This window comes from Adiantum capillus-veneris, chromosome 18, assembly GCF_014529385.1.
Source record: "Adiantum capillus-veneris isolate H3 chromosome 18, ASM1452938v2, whole genome shotgun sequence".
Taxonomy (NCBI): Eukaryota; Viridiplantae; Streptophyta; class Polypodiopsida; order Polypodiales; family Pteridaceae; genus Adiantum; species Adiantum capillus-veneris.
Genome location: NC_140948.1, coordinates 71,742,473 through 71,761,312, shown reverse-complemented (window position 1 = coordinate 71,761,312; position 18,840 = coordinate 71,742,473). Strand labels below are relative to the sequence as shown.

Sequence of the window (18,840 nt, the reverse complement as noted above, 5' to 3'; positions counted from 1 at the left end):
AAGGCAGAACACAAAGAAAGAAAGGCAGCCATAGAGCGTGAACACAAAGAAAGAAGAGCTGAAAAAGAGCGTGAGCACAACGAAAGGAAAGCCCCCTTGTTCCGATTCTTTTCTCGATTGCAGGCACAAATGCAAGAGATTCGAGAAAAGGGGACTCTCTCAGTCTCTTCTTCTCCAAAGCATGACACACAGGATTTGCATGATTATGATAAGCATGATGATTTAGATAATAATGACAAGCATGATGAATTGCATGATAATGATGAGCATGATCATTTGCATGATCAAGATGTGATTTCTCACAAGCATGATGATTTGCATGAAGATGATGTGATTGTTCACAAGGATGATGTGTTAGTTGGAGCTTTCTCTAGTGAAGCTAACCTCATTGAAGATTCGATCAATCACGAAGAACCGATCTTGGCTCTCGAGTCGAGGTCCACAAAACCCCCACAAGATGATTCGACAGATCCCGAAGAACCGATCTTGGCTCTCGAGCCTAGCTCCAAAGAACTCTCACAGGAAGTACTATGTGTTCGTATGATTAGTCAACAGCATTGTTCGAGTGTTTCATTCGTGATCGTTTCCTGTATTTTAGTCGGCGTCTTTATGTGATCCCTTTCCAAAGGCATGCCATATTGTCCGTTGAGCAAGATTCACCCATGGATGAGCACCGATATATGCGGATTTCTCATGAAAAGCTGAAAAGTATGCATTCAAGGAAGTCACATTCCATGTCTCTTCCTTGGCATGACACAGTCGTAGAAAGCGTTGTCGGGGGATATGTGTTCGCTACGTGAGCCGGGCAGGCGCCGGGCCTCTGGCTGTGGAAGGTGCGAGAGACTGGATGCAAAACACAAAGCAGAAGACTCGAAAAACACCTTAAATGCTTAAAAATTGACAACCGGAATGTTTTAAGCTGCTAATGATTAGCCGAAGTGAAATTCGATTACAAATGTTTGCCGTTAATGGCACTGATGGTGTTAGGAGAGTTTAATGCTCTCAAATTAGATCACGACTGTAAATTTCTCACTTATGCCTGCCATTAGAGCCATTTGAAGCTGATCAGGACATACAATCTGGTGAAATTTCTTGCTTGATGTCCTTGTATCTCCCAAATACAGTAGAGAGAGATTAGCCTCTCTCCTTTGTACCTTACTACTCCTTTGCGTACTTCCAGATCACAATTCCTGCCATTAGCAGCACTACTAGGGCAAATCTCCAGCTTATGGAGCTTAATCTTCACAAATCCGACCAAGAGTATTGCTATATTGCTTTTGCCTGCAATGAGAACATGATATCCCGCTTTTGTCGTGGCTTGAGAGCGATAGAGCGAGACGAGAGCAAGAGAGAGCGGGAGAAGGCCCTCCCCTTTGCTTCTTACTATCCTTCGTAACCCTCGCCCTGCCTTGGTTCTTCGTAACCTCTTCTTGTTTTGCTAGCCGAGAACAAGAGAGAGAAAGAGAGAGCTTTTCTTCAACCTTCTCCCTCCGAGCTCTTCGATCTTCCTCCTTCTTGAGTCCTAAAAACCCTCCGTTATCACTTTGCCCTTGCTTCATTTCTCCAACACGAGAGCGAGAGGAAGTGCCTAGCCAAGGACGAGAGAGAGAAAGAGAGATCGGCTCTTTTCCTTGCTTCTCCGAGCCCCGCTCTTCCCTCGTTGATGCCTCCCATCTCGCTCATGCCCTTCATCTCCCTCATACTCTTAATCTCGCTCATACTCTCAATAATCTCTCGTACTGCCCTAAAAAATAGCCCCCCCATCAATTTTTGCCTCGGCCCATCAGTCACGGTGCCGTGACTCATGTGGCGTGGAACCCGTCCTGATGACATGGCAGTTCAAGTGCGGAGCAGCCCTAAAATCGCCAGCACGCGGACCAAATCACTTCGCTACAGAGTCTTGAGCATCTACGCTTCATCGGCGAGGTTCGTCGCCCTTTCTATTGCCCAACGCGAGCTCGTCTCGCCCCCTCTGTTTCTCTGCTCACTGGTTCCGCCTCCATGGCCCTCCTTTTCTTTTTGTTCCCACACCTATTAATTTAGGGTGGCCATTTGACAATGGCCTTGGGCGGCCTCTCCTTTTATTTATTTGGGCGGCGGGCTTTATGCCCTTGTAGGGAACCACATTTGGCATACATATCGGCCATAGCCTTCATTTGGGCAGGCAGCCACGGCATACATATCGGCCAAGGCAATGCCAAGCACGAGACTTCGGGCGGCTCTCAAAGGGCTTCATTGGGTACCACATTTGGCCTACATATTGGCCAAAGCATCGCCACGCTTCCTTCATTGGGCGGCATTGGCGTAAATGCTGGCCAAGGAAATGCAGTAGGCATCAATGTTGGCGTACGTATCGATTAAAGCATCACCAAGCACCACATCTTTCTTCAGCCGCCCTCGACTAACAATATCTTCGTGAATTTTATTGTCCGTAACAGCATCTCAAATAATCCCGAAATCACCCAGCTCAACAGTGTCGCGACAATTGACAGTGGACTCTGCCTGTCAAGCCATAAATCCCATTAGACTTCTCAAATTGCATAAAAACCTCGCCGAGGCTATAAAATTCTCAGATGGCACACCGACTGAGCGGACTGGACTGGTACGGAGCCAACCCCCGGTGCATCTTCAATAGCCAATAACTTGGCAATCGTAACTCCGATCACTAATCTGAAAAGACTGACGCGCTCCACAAAGTGAGCACTTTAGGCCTGTGCATTCATTTCATTTCTGCCACCTCAGCTGCAGTTGCCCAATCCAGTACGGATCTGCAATTGACTTAAACTTCAAACTGCCATAACTTCTTTACCGTAGCCCTAATCGACGAGCGGTAAAGACAAGCCGGTAGAGCAGTTCAAGCACTGCATTTCTAGATCATAATCTTCCATCTATGCTCACTTCAAGCATACTCATTTTTTGCATCATTAAGGCATCTGTTGGCCCTTTTAAGCCGCATCTCGCATACATTAATCATTAAACTTGGCCTATTAACAAGCCCTGATCACTGACCATTAAATCTGTAGGCTTCAAAGAAGCTTAGCTTGCATTTCTCTGCTCTGTTTCTCTACATGGCAGTGGAGCTGCACGACATCCACCCCCTCTGAACCTGCACAGCCTCCGGTCTGTGCCAACTGCACTTTAATCTACATCTGCTCTACAGGTACCTTAAGCTCCTTACCCATCATCAGACTCACATAACTGATAAACATATGAAAAAAAATGAAAGAAGGCTTATACCCTAACATCAATTGTCTAGCTTAATCATTAGGTAGCTGCCCATCAAAAATCTCTGAACCACATCTGTCGTATCTTCAAAGCATTCAATCATGGATAACTTGTTTAGTGAACACCGCCAGACTCAAGTGCTCTAGTTAATGATGCACACAACTTGACCATTAAGCTCTCTTTAACGAACACTGTCAAGCTCAAGTATGCCTTACTCTATCTGCACACGGAATGGCCGTCAAGTCCTTTACCTTAAGTTCTGGTAGCAGAACCAACTCAAAAGATGTGAAGATACTTCATCAATTGTCTAAAGAAGTCAACTGGAAGCCAGCCATGTAATCTTATTGACTGCATAACCGAAAACTCTTCTGACTTAGCATAGATCTAGAAAACAAAATCTTGTACCATGCAACCTGCTACAACAGATAACTGGTACTCTTCAAATCAGCAACTTGCACTTTAGTAGCCCCCGGGATCAAACGGGAAACTAATCATTTGCCCCATTCTGAGCATTCCTTTAAAAATTTTGCACCATCCTCCAGGATCATAGGATAATTTCCAATCAGTATAGCATAAACATAAATTAGCCCACAAATCTTCATACAAACCGCTTGGATCATATGGATTATAAGTCAATTGCCCAAGACCATACATTTATCTGTCACCTCCAGGGTCAAAGGCTAGCTCAAAATCCCCTACATCATAGGATAACATCAGATTCCATATAGCATCGGGTAGCATCAGATACTCCCATATCCCCTGTGTAATTGGCTCATCCAATTATCGATCATGAATCACAGGTAGAAGCATTGGCAATACACCTTCACTTTCACTAGTATTGGAATCCGAATCATGCATATCTGAATACGTCAAGTCTCTGGTAAAATCCTCTTCATTAGGCTCAAAAGATGCATCAGAAAACAATTCTCTATCTCGTAGAGGCTCAAAATCAAGTAGTGCATCATCTAACAACTACATCAGATCATCATCGACTGCATCTGAACAAACTTTCTCATGCATGAATATAGATTGATCGGTATCCTTAGCATCTGTGTTTGAGAACCCTTCTAAAGCTTCGTCCAATAAGAACATAAGATCTAGGTCCACCGCTTGAGAAGGTTCCTCAATCTTGTACATCTCAGGTTGCTGCAATAAACGAGGATTTTCACATATGACATGCATACTAAACGCATCTGCAGTAGACTGCTCTTCAAGTCTTTCACCCTCATCCAAATATCTTTGCACTTCTGTAGCACAAAGTTCAGCAGGCACTACAAAGATAGCATCAATTTCTTTTTCCATAGCAAACCCTGTAACCTGCAGCAGTCATAGACTGATCATCATCCATCAACCCCTCCGAATATGCATCTCCATAATCATAATCTTTGTCTTGGTTCACATCAAATACATATGGTTGAGCATCAAATACATCTACATCATCACCAGTGTCCTGAAATGCAGCCATAGACATGAAACCCTCTTGTATAGAATCATCCAAAACAATTGCTTTTGCATGTAATGCTGCATAAGCATTCTCTTCATGTTCTACACCCAAAGAGCTCCAAATGGGCATCCACATCACATATTGACTCTGACAAACATGTTTCTTGATCACTGCTAGCAACTATGCTTGTATGCAAACCATGTACTGGCTCTGAGAAACCTGCTTCCTCATTTATGTCACTTTGAGAGGATATGACTGCGTGCTTAGCATCCATAGAGTCATATTTGCTTTGGAATAAAGAAGACAATCCCAATCGAGCATAAACAGTATCTACTATGAAATCATTATCTGCATGCAATAATGTCTCGTCTTCCAAAAGACATGCATCGATAACAGCTTCTAGCTTAACATTTTCTTTGGCTTTACTTCTTGCAGAAATATGCTCCCAGAATTCATCATAGTTGAGGATCTGCATCTGATCCCCTTCACCTTTACTGAAGATAACCTTACTTCGTTCAGTAATCTCCTTGATTTCGCGATCTAGAATCCTTGAGCTTTCGTAAATGAATTCCTCCGCAAAATACTCCCACCGTGTGGGATATGCTTCTGCCAGTTCTTGAACCTGCCTTTTAAATCCGAGTTTACAGCCTCGTCAAAAGCTGCAATCATCCGATCTTCTGGAACATTTCGGCTCTTCATCTCAGCTTTATAACATGCAATAAAACCTTCTGGATCATATCCCTGAAAAACAAAATACTGCTCACATACAGCATCAAGTGCTAGCTCTATATCATCATCAATCTGCTTTTTTATCTGCATGGCTTTTGCTTCCTGCAGATACCCATGAATCAATTCCATCATTTTTGGCAAATCTGCAACTGCTAGATTTTTATCAAATCCATTGGCACTGAAATCTTCAATAAACTGTTTTAACTGTTCTGGCATCTCCATCTTTACCTCCCACCCCGACTCGTTTCGCGTCGGATTCACCAAAGATGTCGGGGGATATGTGTTCGCTACGTGAGCCGAGCAGGCGTCGGGCCTCTGGCTGTGGGAGGTGCGAGAGACTGGATGCAAAACACAAAGCAGAAGACTCGGAAAACATCTTAAATGCTTAAAAATTGACAACCGGAATGTTTTAAGCTGCTAATGATTCGCCGAAGTGAAATTCGCTTTCAAATGTTTGCCGTTAATGGCACTGATGGTGTTAGGAGAGTTTAATGCTCTCAAATTAGATCACGACTGTAAATTTCTCACTTATGCCTCCCATCAGAGCCATTTGAAGCTGATCAGGACGTACAATCTGGTGAAATTTCTTGCTTGATGTCCTTGTATCTCCCAAATACAGTAGAGAGAGATTATCCTCTCTCCTTTGTACCTTACTACTCCTTTGCGTACTTCCAGATCACAATTCCTGCCATTAGCAGCACTACTAGGGCAAATCTCCAGCTTATGGAGCTTAATATTCACAAATCCGACCAAGAGTATTGATATATTGCTTTTGCCTGCAATGAGAACATGATATCCCGCTTTTGTCGTGGCTTGAGAGCGATAGAGCGAGAAGAGAGCAAGAGAGAGCGGGAGAAGGCCCTCCCCTTTGCTTCTTACTATCCTTCATAACCCTTGCCCTGCCTTGCTTCTTCGTAACCTCTTCTTTTTTTGCTAGCCAAGAACGAGAGAGAGAAAGAGAGAGCTTTTCTTCAACCTTCTCCCTTCGAGCTCTCCGATCTTCCTCCTTCTTGAGTCCTAAAAACCCTCCGTTATCACTTTGCCCTTGCTTCGTTTCTCCAACACGAGAGCGAGAGGAAGTGCCTAGCCAAGGACGAGAGAGAGAAAGAGAGATCGGCTCTTTTCCTTGCTTCTCCGAGCCCCGCTCTTCCCTCGTTGATGCCTCCCATCTCGCTCCTGCCCTTCATCTCCCTCATACTCTTAATCTCGCTCATACTCTCAATAATCTCTCGTACTGCCCTAAAAAATAGCCCCCCCATCAATTTTTGCCTCGGCCCATCAGTCACGGCGCCGTGACTCATGTGGCGTGGAACCCGTCCTGATGACATGGCAGTTCAAGTGCGGAGCAGCCCTAAAATCGCCAGCACGCGGACCAAATCACTTCGCTACAGAGTCTTGAGCATCTACGCTTCATCGGCGAGGTTCGTCGCCCTTTCTATTGCCCAACGCGAGCTCGTCTCGCCCCCTCTGTTTCTCTGCTCACTGGTTCCGCCTCCATGGCCCTCCTTTTCTTTTTGTTCCCACACCTATTAATTTAGGGTGGCCATTTGACAATGGCCTTGGGCGGCCTCTCCTTTTATTTATTTGGGCGGCGGGCTTTATGCCCTTGTAGGGAACCACATTTGGCATACATATCGGCCATAGCCTTCATTTGGGCAGGCGGCCACTTACTAAGGGCATCACATTTGGGCATACATATCAACCAAGGCAATGCCAAGCACGAGACTTCGGGCGGCTCTTAAAGGGCTTCACTGGGTACCACATTTGGCCTACATATTGGCCAAAGCATCGCCAACGCTTCCTTCATTGGGCGGCATTGGCGTACATGCTGGCCAAGGAAATGCAGTAGGCATCAATGTTGGCGTACGTATCGATTAAAGCATCACCAAGCACCACATCTTTCTTCAGCCGCCCTCGACTAACAATATCTTCGTGAATTTTATTGTCCGTAACAGCATCTCAAATAATCCCGAAATCACCCAGCTCAACAGTGTCGCAACAATTGACAGTGGACTCTGCCTGTCAAGCCATAAATCCCATTAGACTTCTCAAATTGCATAAAAACCTCGCCGAGGCTATAAAATTCTCAGATGGCACACCGACTGAGCGGACTGGACTGGTACGGAGCCAACCCCCGGTGCATCTTCAATAGCCAATAACTTGGCAATCGTAACTCCGATCACTAATCTGAAAAGACTGACGCGCTCCACAAAGTGAGCACTTTAGGCCTGTGCATTCATTTCATTTCTGCCACCTCAGCCAGTTGCCCAATCCGGTACGGATCTGCAATTGACTTAAAACTTCAAATTGCCATAACTTCTTTATCGTAGCTCCAATCGACGAGCCGTAAAGACAAGCCGGTAGAGCAATTCAAGCACTGCATTTCTAGATCATAATCTTCCATCTATGCTCACTTCAAGCATACTCATTTTTTGCATCATTAAGGCATCTGTTGGCCTTTTTAAGCCGCATCTGGCATACATTAATCATTAAACTTGGCCTATTAACAAGCCCTAATCATTGACCATTAAATCTGTAGGCTTCAAAGAAGCTTAGCTTGCATTTCTCTGCTTTGTTTCTCTACATGGCAGTGGAGCTGCACGACAGCGTAGAAGAAGGATTGAGCATCAAGCATCGGCATTTCCATTATAATTTGCCACAGTTGATTGATTTAGATCCAAAAGAAAAGATTCGATCTCATTGTTTGCATGTGTTTGATAAACGGTTTGGCACTCCGTCTATTTGTTCATCTACATTGCATGCACAGTCTTTGAGGAAGACGAGATCTTTTCCACTCACCTTACATATAATAGGTATGTTCATGTTTTTGTGTTGGAAGTGGTTTCAAGAATTTTCAGCCTTGGAGATTCTTGAAGAAGGTGGACCTACGTTCATAGACAAAGTTGAAGCATTGAAAGAGCTACAGATGATTTTGTGTCGCTTTCGGCGCGGCCCAAAGAAGCAAGCGTTGCAGACCTTTATGAAGTTCAAGTATCGCATGACCCACGCATCAAAGTGGGCCGGCGAAGAGTCCTTTCCAAGATTCCAGACGCTGTTGGCGATCTCCCTCGACGCCATACAATTCGGTACCAGTACCTCACTTTGAAAAGGAGGGGATGTCATGTGACACATCCAACCTATGTGTCCGTGGACAAGCTACAGCATGACCAGGGTTCAGTTCAGTCAAGTCAGTCTAGAATAGGAAGTGATCTGGCACTTTTGAGAGTCTGTTCGCAGACCATTCATGTCCAGACACTTAGCGTAGATGCATATCCTCTGGTTGCACACAGCATGATCATCAGACTTCCATCAGAACCCATCAGGAGCATTTTTTACAGTGCATAGACCTATTTTCCCTATTTTTGACATGTTTCACTTATTATTTTTAAGTGACTTTTGTTGGAAACTAAGTAGGGCAAATTTCATAAGTTTGTATATAAGAAACGTAACGCTAGCACTTTCTGGTAGAAGAGGCAGCAGGAGCACCTTACTCAACAGGCAACTTCTCAACAAGACCGACCTCCGCGACAACTATAGCGTTTTCAGCATTAGCGTTTTCGTATCAGATCAGCCAGCGTTTTTGCACTTGCAGATTCACAGCGACAGTAGACAGCAAATCACCCCTAGCGTTAGCAGATTTCCACCGCAGAATCCTAAATCAACCTAGCATTTTTGCAGATCTTCGCGACAGAAGCAGCAGTAGCACCAACGTTTTCAGTTTCAACAGTCAGACTCCGCAGTAGAAACCCCAAACCTCGCAGATCTCACCTTCCCACAGTAGATCCTCGCCGCACTGTCAGATTCCACGAAGTTTGCAGTTTCAGCCCGAAAAACGCAGATTTCAGCATCCGCGTTTTCAGCACGTCGTTGTCGCATCGTCGTCATCAACATCGTCCTCGACATAGAGTCGGAATTCAGCAGATAAAGATTTGCAGATTTCAGCCCTTGGCATTTTCAGATTTCAGCTCGTCTCGTCGTCGACATCGTCGGCAAGTCCAAGCATTGTAGAGATTTGTGCAATGTCGTATTCTCGTCTCTCTCTATCTCTCAGTCTCATGCACTTCCATTCACAGTGTCCATTCACTTTGTTTGTGTCAAATTGCACTCTCTCACTAAAGGAACGGAAGGCTCTCCCTTCCGTAAGTAAAAGGAACCCTTGAGCACAGTTCGGAGCACTCATCTTGAGCAAAGTTCAACATTCACTTTCGCTGCACCCTGCACCTTACAGCTGCGATGCATGGCCTCCTTGTAGTCGATGAAGAAGTCCTCGTCCACCCAAGAAGCTTCATGAGTACCTCAATCCTTGAACTCGAGGGAATATTCAGTACTTCCTTGCTTCCATGCTTGTCTCCGAGCTTGTCGATATAGCAGAATCTACTCCGGCACCATACCTTCATCTTCATCAACCATCTCAGGTTGATCCTCGTCTAAAATATGTCAGAATAGGCAACAAAAGATGCAATGAAGACACACACTCGCCTCCTATCTCATAGGCAACAAAAGACGCAATGAAGACACGGCCTTGCCTTTGGTCTGGTGGACACCTCGTCTAAAATACATCAGAATAGGCAACAAAAGATGCAACGAAGAGACACCTCGACTCCCATCAGTTTGGACTCCGAAAAGATCCTTTGCACTAGAGAACACCTGCAATGCCACATACATAAACAAGAGAACTGTGGAGAAGATAGATCATTGAAGTAGAAAGAGACTAACATTATCTGAGAGTTAGAGAGAGAGAGAGAGAGAGAGACCTGGGAAAGGCTCTCCATGTTGATAACAAATTACATATACAAGTGTTCAAGGGTGGTCCGGCATTGATGTAACATGCCCTTGAGGGATAGACCCTTGGTACACACAACTGTTACTGCCATTAGCTCCTGCACACGAGACCATTGGCAACAACCCCAAATGAGCTGGGAACAAGGCAAACCGCACCTCCTCGCAACCAAATGGATCTGGAGAGAGGGGATACATGACTCAAGGCTCCTAGGTCTCGGAGCCCTCTAGAGGCAATGGAGATCTCTGCTCTACCTCTGTAACTGGTCACCAATGTGCGAGTTGCCCTGAGAAAAGGATAACTGTGAGAATCCCATCTGGATGACGTTGCCGATCTTGAGCTCTGTTCATTAGCCAATGTCGGGAGGGAGGTCACCAAGCTACACAGAAACATTGGGATGGGCTGCACCCAAAAAACGCTAGGGGCTGCCCTCCCTATAGGCTGCCACTTCCTCATGCGAGGGCTGCTGCTGTAACAGACTTGGACCCTCCAAGTCAAGAATCTACCACGACAACACCAAATAACCACTTCAAAACAGTTCACAGTTCACAATTTATTCGACACTGGCCCGGCGGAGTTCCAGGCCCAGAGATATTGGCCCCAAAGACTGGCGCCCTTTTCGGTATTTCTTTTTGTATTAATCTGAGTTCAAAGTACAAGAGTGCGGGCATGTGCTCACACTCAAACTCTGCATCCAGATGCTCTAAGTTGTGAGTGGCCTACCCACTTATTTAAAGAGTACAAGGAATGCCAAAAGCTGAAAATCAAAAGCTCAAAGCTTTGCAAAAATAAAGCAATTTCTCTTTCTCTCTCTTGCTTAATCAATTAAAGCAAAGAGACTTTCTCTCCCTCTCTCTTGCCAAAAACGCAAGCAATGCTCAAAAATTGTCCAAAAGCTGAACTCTCGCAAGTGCTTTTATTTCCGGAAAATCCGCCGCGTTTTGCGGGCTGCCACACCAGCAGATGTACGAAAACTGCCACGTCAGCAGGTCTGATTTTCAGTAGCCAACCAATTAGGGTTTCTGACAGAATTAGGGTTTATGGCAGCCACGTCATCACTTTGTGACATACCCCCCTCTTGAAAGCATTGTAATCGCCCTCGATTACGCCTGCAAAACAGACAGAGGCCATACACTGTCTTAGCAGACACTGACTGTTAGTACCTACGTACTAGAACCACACATCTAGCACATGTACCAATCGACAGTCACATCACACGACATCACAGGACATCACATGACATTCAACATTCATTCGGATCTTAGACCATGATTTATCGGCAATGTAGCTAGCAATCGCATCTAGATCCAGTCGGGACCTCATCAATGCCCGATTGACTAATCCCTATTGCAACCATGTCTATTCGAGATCAATTAAACCAAAATGCTGCAGTCATTTCGTCTATCAGTTCCTGCACTTAAAAACAAGTCAAGAACAAATCAGTTTCATATTTCGGAATTCCATTTCATAAAGTCATACAACAGAATATTGTCAGCTCTCAGTATCCCCGAAGCTCAAAGAGACATCAGTGACTCTAGTATACAAAAATCAAGGCATCTGTTGACAAAGGAGTGGAGTAACTCCCCTCTTGTGCATCCAACTACACCAGATCTCCGGCCAAGCTGAATTCTAGGTTCTATTTGGAATAGACTATGCTAAACCAAAAGCTTCGAGATAAAGTTTCACAATCTGAGGAGTATCTCCTCCTCCATCCACTTCGCATCGAATGCAAGATAGTTCTTGAATTTAACCAAGAACCGCCTTCCGGCTTTACCTTTATTCTTTGTGTCCTTATGTGCCAAAATCTGTTCAGGAACAAGGATCTCCTCGTTTTCTTCCACTTCGGGTTGCTCATCGGACTCCCCATCATCAGGCACATCAACTTTAAAAGGTTTTAAGAGACTCACATGAAATGCATTGTGAATCCTCCAAGTGTCAGGCAATTTCAGTCAGAAGGAGACATCATTGATCTTTTCGGAGATCTGGAAAGGTCAGTAGTATCTCATACTAAGCTTTGAAAAAAGCCTCTCCTTTCCCTTTTTCTCTCTCAAGCGTGCCTTGTCAAAACGTAAGAGCACCCAATCATCCTCCTTCAATTTCAAATCACGACCATGGGGATCCGCTGCCTTCTTCTGTCGTTCTTGAGATTTTTGCAAAGCCTCGCGGACTTTGGCAAAAGCCGTGTCTAAGTCGCGCATATACTCATCCTCTTCAAAAATCTTATCTTTCGTGCTTAGGAAGGGTGGAACCTTCGTAGCACCTTCAACAATCTCAAATGGCGCCTTCTCCGTCGAAGAGTGCATCGTGTTATTGTAGGCAAATTCCACCAAAGGTGATACTTTTCTCCTTGAGTCTTGTGATCCAAGATATAAGACTTCAATAAATCTAAAACCATTGAATTAGCAATCTCGGATTTCCCGTTAGTCTGCGGGTGGAACAATGACGAGAACTGCAACCACGTGCCAATGTTCTCCCAAATTGCCTTCCAAAACAAACTCGTAAATCTGGGGTCCCTGTCGGAGACAATCGTCTCAGGCATGCCATGTAATCTGAAAATCTGGGCCACAAACAATCTCGCTAAGTGATCTGACGTGACTGTTTTCTCATCTGGAATGAAATGAGCATGTTTGCTAAATCTGTCGATAACAATCCAGATACCATCGTGACCACTTTGTGTTCTCGGGAGATCAAAAATGAAATCCATTGCAATACTTTCCCGAGGGGGTGGGTATGGGCAAGGGCTGTAACAATCCTTGTGCTTTATCCCTGTCAAACTTGACCTTCTGGCATACAAAGCAACTGCGCACAAACTCTTCCACATCCTTCTTGAGTCTCGGCCAAAAGAAGTATCTCTCTACTCCTTTCATGGTGGTAGCAATGCCGCAGTGACCCCTAAAAGGTGGACAGAGGCATTCGGTCATAACCTTTTCCCTCAACCGCTGTGTAACGCACAACATGGTTTTTCTCATCAAGTAGCCATCCTGAATGGAATATCCCGCTACTATCTCCCCATCCCGTATCCGTGTGAAAACGTCTGCAAAATCTATATCTGTGGCATACAAGTCGACCATATCCTCGAAGCTCCTATGATGTACCACGAAAATAGCCAGAACCAACGGCTTCCAAGACAAAGCATTTGCCACCACATTCTTCTGTCCCTAAACATGGACAATCTGGAAGTGAAACTGTGACAATATGTTCGCCCACCGCATCTGCTTTTCCAATAGCTGCTTCTGTGACAAGAAGTAGCGTAAACTCTGATGGTCTGTAAAGACAGTAAAATCCTGGATTTCATTAATTTAAAAATGGCCGAAGCCGACACAATAGGGACAGACTCGCCCTTCAGTTTAATGCCAAGTACTATAGTTCTGCCCTTCTCTGTAGTCAATGTCGCTTTCCTCACCCGATAGTCGACCACGGCGTTATTCTTGTGGTACCAGGGAATTTCTAAGAGAACATCAAATCTCCAAGGCATTATGAAACAATCCTCATGCCCCAAATACCCCTGACAATGCAACCGAAGTCTGCCAATGACGGGTGTAATGGCTACGTCCCTGCCGGGTGCTGCTAGAACTGCCTCCGCAAGTAAACCCATCCGATCGGGAGTGACTCGAGCTGCGCCGCCAATTTCGATGAAATGAAGTTGGCCTTGGCTCCTCCATCAAAGAAGATCAGGGCCTCTTGATCTTTCACTTTGCCCCAGGCTCGGCAAAGTTATGTACTCTCGTCCATGGTGTTAAGATCGGTACCCACACAATCTGGAACCAGTCTTGTTTTCATCTTGCCTTTTCTTCCACGTTCCTCAGCTGCTCTCGAACTCTCAGAACTGTCACCGTCCTTATCATTCTGTTCTTTTTGTGCCTTTTTAGGGCACTTCGCAGAGATATGTCCATGTTCCCCGCATCCAAAGCATTTCCCCTCCCTGATGAAGCGAGCTCTCTCCTAAGGAGTAAGCTTGGGTCGTGCATCCTTCTTCTCTGGGTTGCTCTTTCTCTTTCTACTTTCATTCCCTGAAGTCTGTTCGGCTAGTTGTGTCATGACCTCATCGGTGGGTAGGTCAGACTGCCAAAGTGAATGGCAAAGCCCCGCTTCGTATGACTCATCAACTCTTGAATAGAAGCTGACTTCTGTTCCAAGCAGTGATCTCGGATCTCTGTAGGTAGACCCAAGGTAAACCGCTCAATATGTCCTCTGAACGAGATCTTCTTGAATGAAGAGGCGGGTAGAAAAGAGCTCCAGAATCTCTCGCAATAAGCGTCCACTGTATCTTTCTTGGTCATCCGAAGATAGTTCCAAGCAGCTCGTATATCGCATTCATACTCTCAAGTCAGCCAAGAAGAAATAAAAAGCTTCTTAAATTTCAACCATTTAACTCGCGCAGTCTTGTTTAAAAGAAGCATGGACCACCAAGTTCGAGCATTCCCCTTAGAGTAAGAGGCAGCTCTCGGAATCTTAGAGTGCTCTGAGTAGCGTCCTCCCGTGAAAGCGATGTCAAACTGATGTACAAAAGACAAAGCTTTCGAAGCATATCTCTATATCCCGAAAACATGTCAAATTTAATTGACTGTCCACCTTCCTTAAAACTCTCGGACCTTCTTGCTTTTATCTTCCAAAAAGTCATATTGGTTGGCTTTATCAAAATTCTTCTTTGCATAAAAGTTGATGTCGTCAAAGTCTAAACTGTCTGTAGACGAGTCCTCGGTAGAACTGTCTCTTACTGGGCGTGATTTAGACTTCTTTGCCTTTTTCTTGCCCTTTCCGAAGCGTTGTTCCTTGCTTCGCTTTTTGCCTTTGCGGTCTTCTTCGCTCGAGTCAGATGAGCTAGCAGAACTGTCAGAAGAAGAAGAAGAAGAAGAAGAAGAATTGGGTACTTCTTCAAATCGAAGACGCTTCTCTTGTTTCTTTGCCTTTTCAAATGTCGACTGACGACCCAAATAGCCCGGGAAGTCAATGCCTTTCTTCTGCTTTTTGTCGTGCTTTTTAGCTTTGTTTTGCGCGTCAAAAAGCTGAGTAATCCATACATCAACCACCTATTCTAATTCCTTCTCTGAATTTTTCTTGTGAGCAGAAGGTTTCTTGAGAGCGGGTTTTGGGGGGGGGGGGGGGGGGGGTTTTGCCACCACACATGCACTTCCTGAAAAGAAGTCTCGCTCGTATATTTTGCAAATTTTGGGTCCTTCGCAAAATTGAGCATCATCGCCTGAGTAGGCCGAGGCGGGCCATACTCCTTGCCGGAATCCTCGTTGTGATCCCTTCCCGCATCTCCGGATGCAGAGGGAGTCGACTGATCCTTGCGTGAAGCCATAGGTGCCACGGGAAAAAATTTAGGGATCGGATTTCCCGTAGGAGAGAAATCGGTTGTGCTCTGATGCCACTGTAACAAACTTGGACCCTCCAAGTCAAGAATCTACCACGACAGCACCAAATAACCACTTCAAAACAGTTCACAATTTATTTGACACTGGCCCAGCGGAGTTCCGTGCCCAAAGATAATGGCCCCAAAGACTTGCGCCCCTTTCGGTATTTCTTTTTGTATTAATCTGAGTTCAAAGTACAAGAGTGCGGACAGGCGCTCACACTCCGACTCTGCGTCCAGATGCTCTAAGTTGAGTGGCCTACCCACTTATTTGAAGAGTACAAGGGATGCCAAAAGCAGTGCCCCAAAAGCTGAAAATCAAAAGCTCATAGCTTTGCACAAATAAAGCAGTTTCTCTTTCTCTCTCTTGCTTAATCAATTAAAGCAAAGAGACTTTCTCTCCCTCTCTCTTGCCAAAAAGGCGTAGCAAAAAGCAATGCTCAAAAACTATCCAAAAGCTGAACTACCGCAGGTGCTTTTATTTCCGAAAAATCCGCCACGTTTTGCGGAAACTGCCACGTCAGCAGATGTACGGAAACTGCCACGTCAGTAGGTCTGATTTTCTGCAACCATCCAATTAGGGCTTTTGACCGAATTAGGGTTTCTGGCAACCACGTCATCACTTTGTGACAGCCGCAAGAGGGACGCCATGCACACTAAACACCAGTAACCACACATGTTATGTGCACGGAAGTGATTAATGGTGATTGCTCAGGATGAGTGCTGAGTGCGTAATCAAGGTTCCTTTTATTGAAGGGGAGAGAGAGCTCTCTTTTTTACTTCACGAGACTTGTGCAATAGACTAGAGCAGGAAAGAGAATGAAACTGTGAGTGAAATTGCTAAGAGATAAAGAGAGAGAGAGAGAGAGAGAGAGAGACTAGATGGGGTCCCTAACCCCCTTCCAAGGGCCCCCCTCTCTATTGCTAGAGAGGTTGCAAAAATGTTGGTACAACGGTTCTAAATGTGCTACATGATGACTCGTCGGTCTCCTTCAGTGGCTCGCCTTTCATGGAGAGTGCTTGTAGGACCAACGCTTGCCTGCGTTGGTCTCCTACGCCTCTCGTTCTAACTCCATAGCCACGCTCTTCTCTTCGGCCGCTATGCGTTGAGCCTTGCGTGCTTGCTCATGCTCGAGCTCCAAAGCTACCCTTCTTTCTTCACGATCGCGGTCCATGATGACACGTTGTGCCTCTTGTTGTAGCATCATCTCCATCATCGACTTGATCAAAGCCTCCATAGGGTTTGGTGCAATCCGTGGCGTAGATGGGGATGGGGAAGGATCGGGGAACAATCCTCTTGATGTAGAAACTTCGTCTTCTCCAACTCCACTCTCATCACCTTCACGCAAAGTATCCATTCTGCTTCGGGTGATGACTATGCACTGAGTTCTTGGGTACTTGGAGTTTTTAGGTTCTTGAGTTATGGAATACTTGGGTACTCGAGGTTCTTGGGATTCTTGAGTACTCGGGGTTCTTAGAGTTCGTGAGTACTCGTGATTCTTTGCTTGCAATCTACGTTTAAGAAGGCTTTTCTCTTACCCAAGCTCAATTCCTTCCTCTGTGTGCACACCTTGGCAACCTTGCGCTCACACCAAGGTTGCTTTTTCCCACCTCACGTCGATTGGCCTGCCTAGGTGCAAGATGACTGGCAGAGAGGAACAAGGGAAGGCTGGACAATCCCTTCTTTCTTGGGTTACCTGCCACTCTTCAAAAACACAGATTAGGGATCGACACGCCCAAGTGGTCTTGGGTTACCTGATCACAACAAGCAAAAAAAAAAATCATGTGTTTCTTTGTGATTCTTTCCTTGAGTGATGATATCGAACACTGCCAAAGAGCTCTGATACCAATGTAATGTGCAGCGGAAGTGAATGATGGTGTATGGCTCGGGATGAGCGATCAATGAGTGCTCAAGGTTCCTTTTACTTGACGGAAGGGAAAGCCTTTTGTACTTAGAGAGAGTGTGCAATGATCAAAACAAAGAGTGGAAAATTGTGAGTGCAAAGTGCATGAGAGTGCGAGAGAGAGAGAGAGAGAGAGAGAGAGACGACACTAGATGGGGTCCCAAACCCCCCTCCAAGGGGAACCCCTCTCTATTGCTAGAGAGGTATTTGCTTTAGATTACACAAGGTCTAGTACAATGCTTATAGATGTTGTGATACTTGACAATGACAATGTCATCAACGATGATGATGTCGACATGATGACAACAACGATGATGACGACGATGGTGTCGACGTCGAGGTTAAGATCTACGAGGCTAATGGCTGGAATCTGAAAACGCTAGGTCTACTACTGAGGTCTGGGTCGTATGGCGAAGCTACTGGGCTGATCTACCGCCGCGGGTGTTGTCTGTGGCTTGACACTGAAAAACGCTGGCTGTCCTTAGGGCTGAATTCTGATCGCTGGCTGATCTGCTGCGATAGGGCAACTGTGGTGAGGACTTGCTACCAGAACTGATGCAATTGGTGCAAAAAAACGCTGGACTTGCTGCTTCTTGAGAAAATGTTGGAGAGCTTGAGGGTACAGCTAGGTGTTGTGCCCACCTTGTGTCTTCTGTTGTCTACTGGCGCCCCTTGCCCCCCCTTTATAGGTGACAAATGCTGGGTCGAGCAGTGCAAGATTAAGCCTCCACGATGCCAGGTAAGAGGTGGTTCACAATTTGGTAATGATAAGGTTACTTATTAATAAATAAGTGCCAAGTAAGAGGTGGTTCCCACGCACGGTTCGAACTAGTTCATATGCGGTGGAACTGCTCATGCTAGGTACTGGTTCATGATGCTAATGCTATGGGTTGTGCAATCAGAGGGTATGCAGCTACTCTAGTGCCTGGACATGCACGGCATGTGTACAAGCTCACAAGGTTGCCAGAACACTTCCTAGACTACCTAAACCCTAGAAGTAGGAATGCTTATCCACATGCACATAGGGTTAGATGTGCACATGACATTTCCAAACTAGAGAGTGAACCCTCATTAATTTTATCTTTTTCTCATGCAAAAATCAAGTAAGCCGAAAAGCACTTCTTTATTTCCTTACTAATGGAGCTATGGCTTACAATAGGGAATAGCCAATCCCTTGCATCATCGAAAATTTTAATGTTCTTGCCCTCATGCTCAAAGGCGAGGGTCTTTTCTACATAATCTGGGACCGATTGCATATGGTATGCCATGGCATACCCAAGATGATATCGCACCCTCGAAGGGTGCCCTCAAAAATGATTCGCGGTCGGTGTACTCGCCAATCCGAAGATTGAGTTGTCCTTGCACGGGAGTTGTATTGGTGGTCAACCCCTCAAATGCCGAT

The 18,840-nt window shown here is 45.4% G+C and overlaps 1 protein-coding gene and 1 pseudogene across 2 annotated transcripts in view; both read right to left on the bottom strand.

Annotated features, from left to right (window-relative positions):
- LOC147435857 (LRR receptor-like serine/threonine-protein kinase FEI 1) overlaps nt 1–18,840 on the bottom strand; it is a 42,902-nt gene that overhangs the window by 8,650 nt on the left and 15,412 nt on the right. The window lies entirely within an intron of this gene.
- LOC147435858 (uncharacterized) lies at nt 4,493–5,158 on the bottom strand (annotated as a pseudogene).